Here is an 8,234-nt window from a genome sequence, read left to right as displayed (position 1 = left end):
CCTGAGTTAAATATGAGTGTCACGGCAAAGGGTCTGAATACTTATGACCATGTGATATTTCAGTTTTTCTTTTTTAATAAATTTGCAAAAATTTCTACATTTCTGTTTTTTTCTGTCAAGATGGGGTGCTGAGTGTACATTACTGAGAAATAAAATGAACTTTTTTGATTTTTGGAAAATGGCTGCAATGAAACAAAGAGTGAAAAATTTAAAGGGGTCTGAATACTTTCCGTACCCACTGTATATTAAAATAATGTTTGTGAGTGTTTTTTAAAAGGAATTATTAACAATAACAAAGACACAAACAATGTAGTATTGCCATTGTTTGACACTGACATGTTTGCTGAAGAAGATTTTTTGATTTGTATTTCAGTCTAGCCTGTTGCATTTCATGTTTATACTGTACTGTCTTACTGTAACTTCTCATAGGCTGGCACCTACCAAACCCAAATCTGTAAGCACTAATCACATGGTTGTGTGCATGGCACGCCCCACATCACTGTTTTGTGGTTTTGGCATCTCCATTGTTTTGGTGAAAGTTCCTTTTGAGAGTTTCTTTCAGGCTTAAGGTACAAGGTTGTTTATTAGTCATTATACAGCATAACGGAACGAAATTTGTGGTTCCTTCATGCTACACACAACATAATTAAGTGTTATATGATATTATTATTATGATAACCATATTAAAATATGTTAACATATAAAATAAATAGTGCTGGGCAACGCTTAAAATTTTTAATCGCGATTAATCGCCTGATTTTCTGCCATTAATCACATTATTATGTGCAAAATTGAATAATGAATTCTAAAGTAGTATATCACGCACGTTTAATTTAAATGTACTGCTGTATACACAAAAGAACCATAACTGTGTTTTGCAAACACTTTAAACAATAATGTGCTTTTTCTCAGCAGTATTCCCTTTACACAGCAGCAAAAAAATATTTCTTAAACAGTAATGTAATCAAATCAAATATTAAACCAAAGCTATTTGCCACTGCCAGGGCGTTACCTTTTATCTAGCTCGTTAAAACAAGTTACCATCAGAGTCCAGTTTTCTTGGGTATCAGCAGAAACATTTTTCTTTTATCAGGGGGCAGCAGAAACAGTCAGTAGCAATTGTCCCTGAGGTGAAGTGATCGCCTCGCGCGCACGCCCGCTGCCAAAGTTTAATTGTCTTGAACTTTTTGTACGCGACGCGCAGCACCAATCATTGGAAGAGAGACTGATCCTCGCTGTTTGTGAGTTTCCAGAATCTATTACTGAGAGGAGATCAACAGGAGGCAGGGCATCCCCGCAAAACCAGATGTAGGCCCGTCAGGTAAAGTTATGTAGCCTATAATTTTAACTTAAGTTAAATAGGCTACAGCTGTGTAGCGCACAGAAGCCAGCATAGTCTGCCGAAGCCTCTCTCCACTGAATGATTTGCAGGCTGATCAACATTCCCCCCCCCCCCCCCCCCCCCCCCCCCCCCCCCCCCCGGCTCCTCCATCCCCCTCGTCTCTGTGTTTCCCAGTCTGACAAAAAAGGGGACCTGCTCACCCAATAATCTGCCCCCCCAAAGCCCAGGCACGACTCCCGCCTTTCATCAGCACTATACCATTGTTTCAGTCTGTTACCTCCGCATGTGCTCCTTCACCACGGCAACACATGCACGCACACACAGCCCCGCCCCCCCTCCCTCGTCCCTGTCCCATCTGTGGATAGGCCTGCCATGTGTCTATTCATAAGAGTGCCGCCGGCAACACCACTGTATGTGGATGGTACATGATGCTGTCCTTTTGTGTGGGGCTCAGTCCTCATCTACTTACTGCTGACCCCAGGGTCACCGCGCACAATAACCTGAGTGTTGGTGGCCACTGGCTTTCCTCATTGGCCCGTGATTGACGAGCTGATCAATGGTCAGTGAGAGTGTGTGTGCACCCACATGTGTTTGGTTTCTATACAGCCTCTACAGGCCCATTGAATCAAGCGTGTCTGTTCTGTAAGTAACGGTCTTTTGAAGGCATCAGACTAGTTAGTGACACACAATTGACTTCTTCTTCTTTTAGCTTGATGTACTGAAATTAATAACTGCAATTTAGCTCAATAGGCACACGCCATGTCTGGACATTAGCAAACTGTGAAAGTACGGTTTATGGAGCTTTTTTGCTGTGATATTCTGTTTTTATAATGTTTGTATCTCATTGTCATTTTCATTTCTTCATCTCTCTGTTTCTGTCTTGCTCTTTTGCTCTCTTTACCCATGCCATTTTCTTTTTTTCACAGCATCCACACACCCACACACACACACACACACACACACACACACACACACATTCACTCCACGAGTCACCCAAGGGGCTCAGGTGGGCGATTATGGACGCACATTAAACCTTAATTCACATATGACTGGATCTGAATACTGATGAGAAGATCTGCTCCTGTGGCACATTATCATCCAGTGTCCAACAAGGCCACAACATGGACAGCGCCTACTGCAGATCTTTAACTGTGTCCCGCAGGGCTGATGGATGAAGGGAAAACACATGCACAGTGATGCACAAACACAAAATACGAAGCACAAACTCAGAGTGGCCGTGTTGTTCCTCTTTGCTTTGCTGATAAAAACGAGGCCACGACCCTGTGGTTTATATACCTCCTGTTGTTTATCTTGTGGAGAGAAGACCTCTTGACCCGTCTCCATCATTTGAGGTCGGTGTCACACTGATGTCATTGAATAAATATGTTTCATATGCTGGTTCAGACATCATTGTTACTGAAATCATGTCAGTCTTGATACTTTTTAAAAATCTTTTGTAAAACATGACAGTCTTTGTTCAACAGGGATTTTAAAGAAGCTAAGGGTCACTTTCAAAAGAGATGTGAACATCTGCCATGAGAGGCCTGGTAGACATTTTCACTTGCCATGGAAGGAAAAGCACATCTGTAATTAATAATGTCAACTATCGCATCATTACATTATTATTATTCCATTATATCCCTTTATGCAACTGAGTTAGCAGCATGCACAATGCTGAAACTAGGAAATGCAGCCATTGTTGAAGTGATTTGTTACACCTGTGTTTTCTTACCATGTCAGAAGATCTGTCATGAAAAAGGTCTATTTTCAATATACTTTTAAATACATATTTAAGCTTCAATCAGTGATGACTGAATAAATTCAAGCAGAGATGAAGCTACAGAGGGACATCACTTGAGACGTACAACTTTTCACATATGCAGTAATGATAAAGCAGTACTCATATGCCTGTATGTGCAGTGAAAGAGTCAATGGTCGCTGTCATTGTTCTTCCTCTTGATGCGTGCCATGAAGAGATCTCTTTCCGATGTAAGTGACTGAGGACAAAATCCACAGTCCTCATTCTGTGCTAAAATGTATTTAAAAGTACAGGGAGTCTTCAGAAGTCTGATTTAGTCTGGTCAAATACTTTGTTTTTACTGCAATATTCCCATGTTGTGTTTCTACCCCTCCTCTGGGAAAGGGATCTCTTAATGGGCATCATGAGCAGGCATGGTAATCACTAACTCTTTTTATTATATTTTTTATCTTGGAGTTTTGAATAGTGCTGCACGTCCTATTAGCTTCTTTATTTGTTATTGCGCACATTGTAATTACACCACTGTCTGGATGTTAATTGTGTTCTATACAGCACTGTGTGAACAGCTATGCAGATATACAGTTTAGTGGTATAATTATTTGTCACCCTATTTTAAATTTTAGTTTTGTGGCTGCTAAGTGAACTGTGGTGATTTCTAGGTTGCACATTAATATATAAAAATGCTATGCAATCACTGTGCTGTAGATGAATTAGCCAATCAGAACTAAAGACTGGAACTTAAGTGGAGTTTATTTGTATAGCACCAAACACAGAGGTAATTCAAAGTGCTTTGCAGTAGGCGAAAAAGTGCAAAAAAAATAAACAATTTAAAAATAATAAAATAAACTGACAGGCCCCAGTGATACTCTCAATACTGACATGCAACACCCAGCACTGATCAGCAGTCATTATGATATACAGACATGTTACCAGTTCTTCATAATAAGAGAAAGCAAGCCACCATATGACCTCATGTTTTCCTGAGAAAAGGAAAGTACTCATTTGTTCCCTCAGAGCAAAGAACAAAAACCCTGTTTCTCAGACACCATACCAGGCCGCTATGGCTGTGTGGCCTCTCCGTGGCATGAGGGCCCAGTGTAGGTTTATAGCACCTTTGTTATTGATATCATTCTTTGTCTCAGTTTTCCTGTCTCGGAGAGGCACAGGCCTCTAAGTTAGGCCCAACAGACCCTGCCCTGCTGAGTGCAGCATTAAATATCAATACATGTTTACGGGGGCCCATAAATACTCGATACAGAGAAGAAGCAATGAAAGAGAGAACCAAGTGGTGCATTTGTCCCATGTGCATGAAGATGGAAAGTGGGGCGGTGGAGGAAAGGAGAAGAAATGAAACAGAGCACTTCAGGATATCAGATGACTATCCACCTGTTGCAGCTGTTGTTGGTTGTGATTCTGTCCATGTTAAGCTTCATAATCTATTATGTAGTACAGCCTTTATTTTCAGCCACCATTATTAATGATTTTATTTATGCACTAGTACTGAAGAGTACAAAGCATCCTTTTAAGTTTTCACTCTGCTTCATTTTGCAAATAATCTATTATTCATGATGTGTTAATTTCAAAAAAAGATTTAAGGATCCGAGAGTAATGAAGCGCTGTAAAGTTAAAAGCAGAGTACGCAGCACTTAAACAAAAAGTCCCGTAAAAGTACAGCTCTAGTGACTGTGTGGCAGTATATTTGGGGGACAGTGGGCAGGAGGGGGTGATCCTCAGCTCCGGCCTTTAAAAGATTAACCCCGAGCCCACAAAGGCACAGGGGACTATGGGGCCAGGCAGGGGCGTGAGTGGGCCGCTCACTGGTTAAACATTGGTGTTCTTGGATCTCCCGTCATTGTCTAGTTAGGAGATCTACCCGGGCCCCCGTTAGCAGCCCAGACACATATCTTGGCAGCCGGAGTGAGCCGATACAAAGGCTGTCGGTGCCCGGAGGCAGAGATGGAGATGTATGGGTCCAGGGTGGGGTACTCGCCACGTGGGGCCCGTAGTCGTAAAGCCCAAAGCAGGACAGATTGGACAGCAGAGCCACCCCCACCTTCCCCATCCTCCTCTTTCTGTGTGTGTTTCTGTGCTCTGACAGTGATAAACGGGACACACAGCCTTCCAGAACAACAAACAGACACTGCCTCATTTCCCCAATGTGGGCGAGGGCAGGCATAAAGGAGGTGCCATCCCATTAGAGCCTGGGCTCAATGCTGCTGAGGCTGATGCAAAGAGAAGGGCAGCATTTCACTGGGGCCACTCGACCAAGCCCCCCCCTCCCCCCCCCCAAGAAAGGACAGCTCTTCTGTTGTGTTTTCTCAAAAAAGTGTTACAAAAAACTCTCCTTAATTGGTGCTCCATAAAATTAGCATCTCCAAACTGATTAGATTTCCTCTCTCCTCAGTTACTATTGTGTCTCTCAGTGACCCCATCCCTGCCATTCACTTTCAGTCCTTTCACAATTTTATTGGGCATCAGAGAAAGAGGAAACTCATGTAAGAGTGTGCCCTTTGCCCTCCGTTTCTCCTCCTCCCATTTGAGTTAACCAAGTCTATCGTCCCTTTGAAACAATAGCCTTCTGCCCGGCCGCTGAAAAGTAAACTCATGACAATACATTCAATGTTATATTAAACTAGCCAGAGGGGACGCTTCAGTGTCATTTCACTTTCTGGCTTAGAATTTTGCAACACTTTCAGTGAACACTATTGTGTTGTTTGTTTATTTATGGTGCAAAACTTGTGACTTTTTGTCATCCCCGAAACCTCACATCAGCAGAACTATATGAATGACCACGGGGGCTACAGTGAGCGATTGGAAATGCGTCTAAATAGATTAACCACACTTCCTGAATGTAGAGCCATTGTGTCTTACAAAATCTAGACGGCAAAAAAAGTGTTTCCCTCAGCAAAACCCTGTTTATAGACATGTCAGAGCGGTGCAGACTGAAATATAATCCCATTAACTTTGAATGGCAAGTCTATTACTCTGTTGCATAATGTGTCTCGCCCTGCACGGATAATCGCCATCTTAGTGGAAATTGCGGTGAGATAAAGGGATTTGTGATGCCTTGACATCTTTATGGATGGAGTAATATGGCTGGTGGGACTATAAGCTCCCGCAGAAAAGTTTGGTCCATCTACTTCCTCCGATCTACAATGTCATCTAGCGTGAGTGATGCTTGACAAAATAACTTTATGATAGGTCATAATCTCATTTTCCTGGACGGATCGGCATTATTTTGTTTAATATGAAAACAAAGTGGGTCTTAAAAAGGGAAATTTGGGACCAATAATTAGCAGTCACTGCATTTCTTATTGAAGGATTAACACACCTGATAATACAGACTACGGAAAATGTCTGGTTTTCAGAATAATAATCAAAGAGAACATTTAAATCAGCTTGTAGCTACAGAAAGATTAGGATGGATTATTTAACTGTGTGCTCGCAGCAAACTGGGTTTATTTCTGACATCGCCATTATCCAGACACTTTGACAATTTCAGATCCATTGCTAACTCCAAAATCAAACTGACATGGTCTACAAGGTCAGATTTGTTAGAGAAAATTAACTCCATATCGAGAGTCAGGTAGCTCAGAGCCTGATCTGTATGTCAGGCAGCAGTGGGAGGGACACATGAGGTCGTTAGGCAGGGGGGGCCTTCATTGATATACGCATATCACGATGGAAAGTGAGGGTTAAAGAGTGGGAACGTACTCACACATTGTGATGCAAAGGGCACGGGAGGGTTAAACCTGGTTCTACTTGGCCCCCTGACTCGGCATGCCTTTGATGCTGCTGCCTTCAGGACGTGGGCCTCCAAGGGGGCTCAGTGTGGCGTGGCCCTGGGACCGGACCACTGCCACGGAGTCAGCGGGATTTGGGGACATGCCTTTGTCCCCAAAGAAAATGTACGTGGCTCTGGGTGGGGCTACTGGAAAAGGTCACATACAGGGAGCATGGGGAGAGAGGGGTGAGATCAAAACAAACAGACTGGGGAAACACATCAGATCACTTTCTCAGCAACTGGTTGGTTACATGATGCATGAGAAACTGTGGCAGCATCGTAACATCACAAAACTCACAGATTATAAACATGGAGAATTGTACTATCGCTAGATGCTTACTTGTGTTGGATAAACTGTTTCAAGCTTGTATCATGCTGCCATGCTCACTCTAACTGTTAGAACGACACCTTACTGTTGAAAATACATAGGGTAAATATTACACCCCCAAGACTTAAAATGGATCAAAACTCAAGATCAATACTTGCAGCTGTGTGGAGGTTGGTACTCTATAGCACATGCTGTGGAATCCCAGCAGTGAAGTCCTTCTGGGAAGAGAAGAGCAGCAGGTACACTGAAGAGAAATCTGACTGTGTCCTGTTGGGCGTCGATTGGGACCAGAGTTAAGAGAGTTTATAGAGAATAACCAGAGACTGCACACCTGCACTTTATCCAACCATTAACTTCAATTTATAAGAATTGTTATTTGGCATTGGTCGTAATCTACTTATTTTGCATTTATGTCCTTGACTACAGATTGCTGCTGCTTGTCATCATCAGTGTATTCATGTGGCCTGTCTGCCTGCAAACCTAAATTTGATCAATTATGGATTTCTAGCTTCTAGGAAAACAACTCTGACGAATTTGAAACGTGCAGAAACTGGGATATTTCTCAGCAGAAAACAGGTTGACTGAATGTTTGAAGTTGTCAGATTCCATGATGGTTCCAAGAGCAACAAGAGAGCATCCATATTGCCATATTCTCCTGCCGTTACCACCATTTTTTAAAACTGCGTGTACATCTGTTATTTTAAGGGTACCTGTTGAACAAAAAACAAGAACATTTTTCTTTGTATTGTGTGATTTGCACAGGATTTCTAGATCTTAATAATTAAGTCCTTAGAGGATTTCAAGAGCAAATCTTTGGGAAAGAATGCGCCCACTGGTGGTTGCAGTCAAACAAGTCACAGAACAGAACACTTTATTGGCAATGGAAACATTTACATTGTCAGAGGAGGCGTGAAATATAAACATGTACATTAACAGAAGAGTTGTGCTATTAATATATACATATATATATATATATATATATATATATATATATATATATATATATATATATATATATATA

This window comes from Micropterus dolomieu, linkage group LG19 (assembly GCF_021292245.1).
Source record: "Micropterus dolomieu isolate WLL.071019.BEF.003 ecotype Adirondacks linkage group LG19, ASM2129224v1, whole genome shotgun sequence".
NCBI lineage: Eukaryota > Metazoa > Chordata > Actinopteri > Centrarchiformes > Centrarchidae > Micropterus > Micropterus dolomieu.
The sequence above is the reverse complement of the archived record's forward strand: the minus strand, read 5'-3'. Positions refer to the sequence as shown.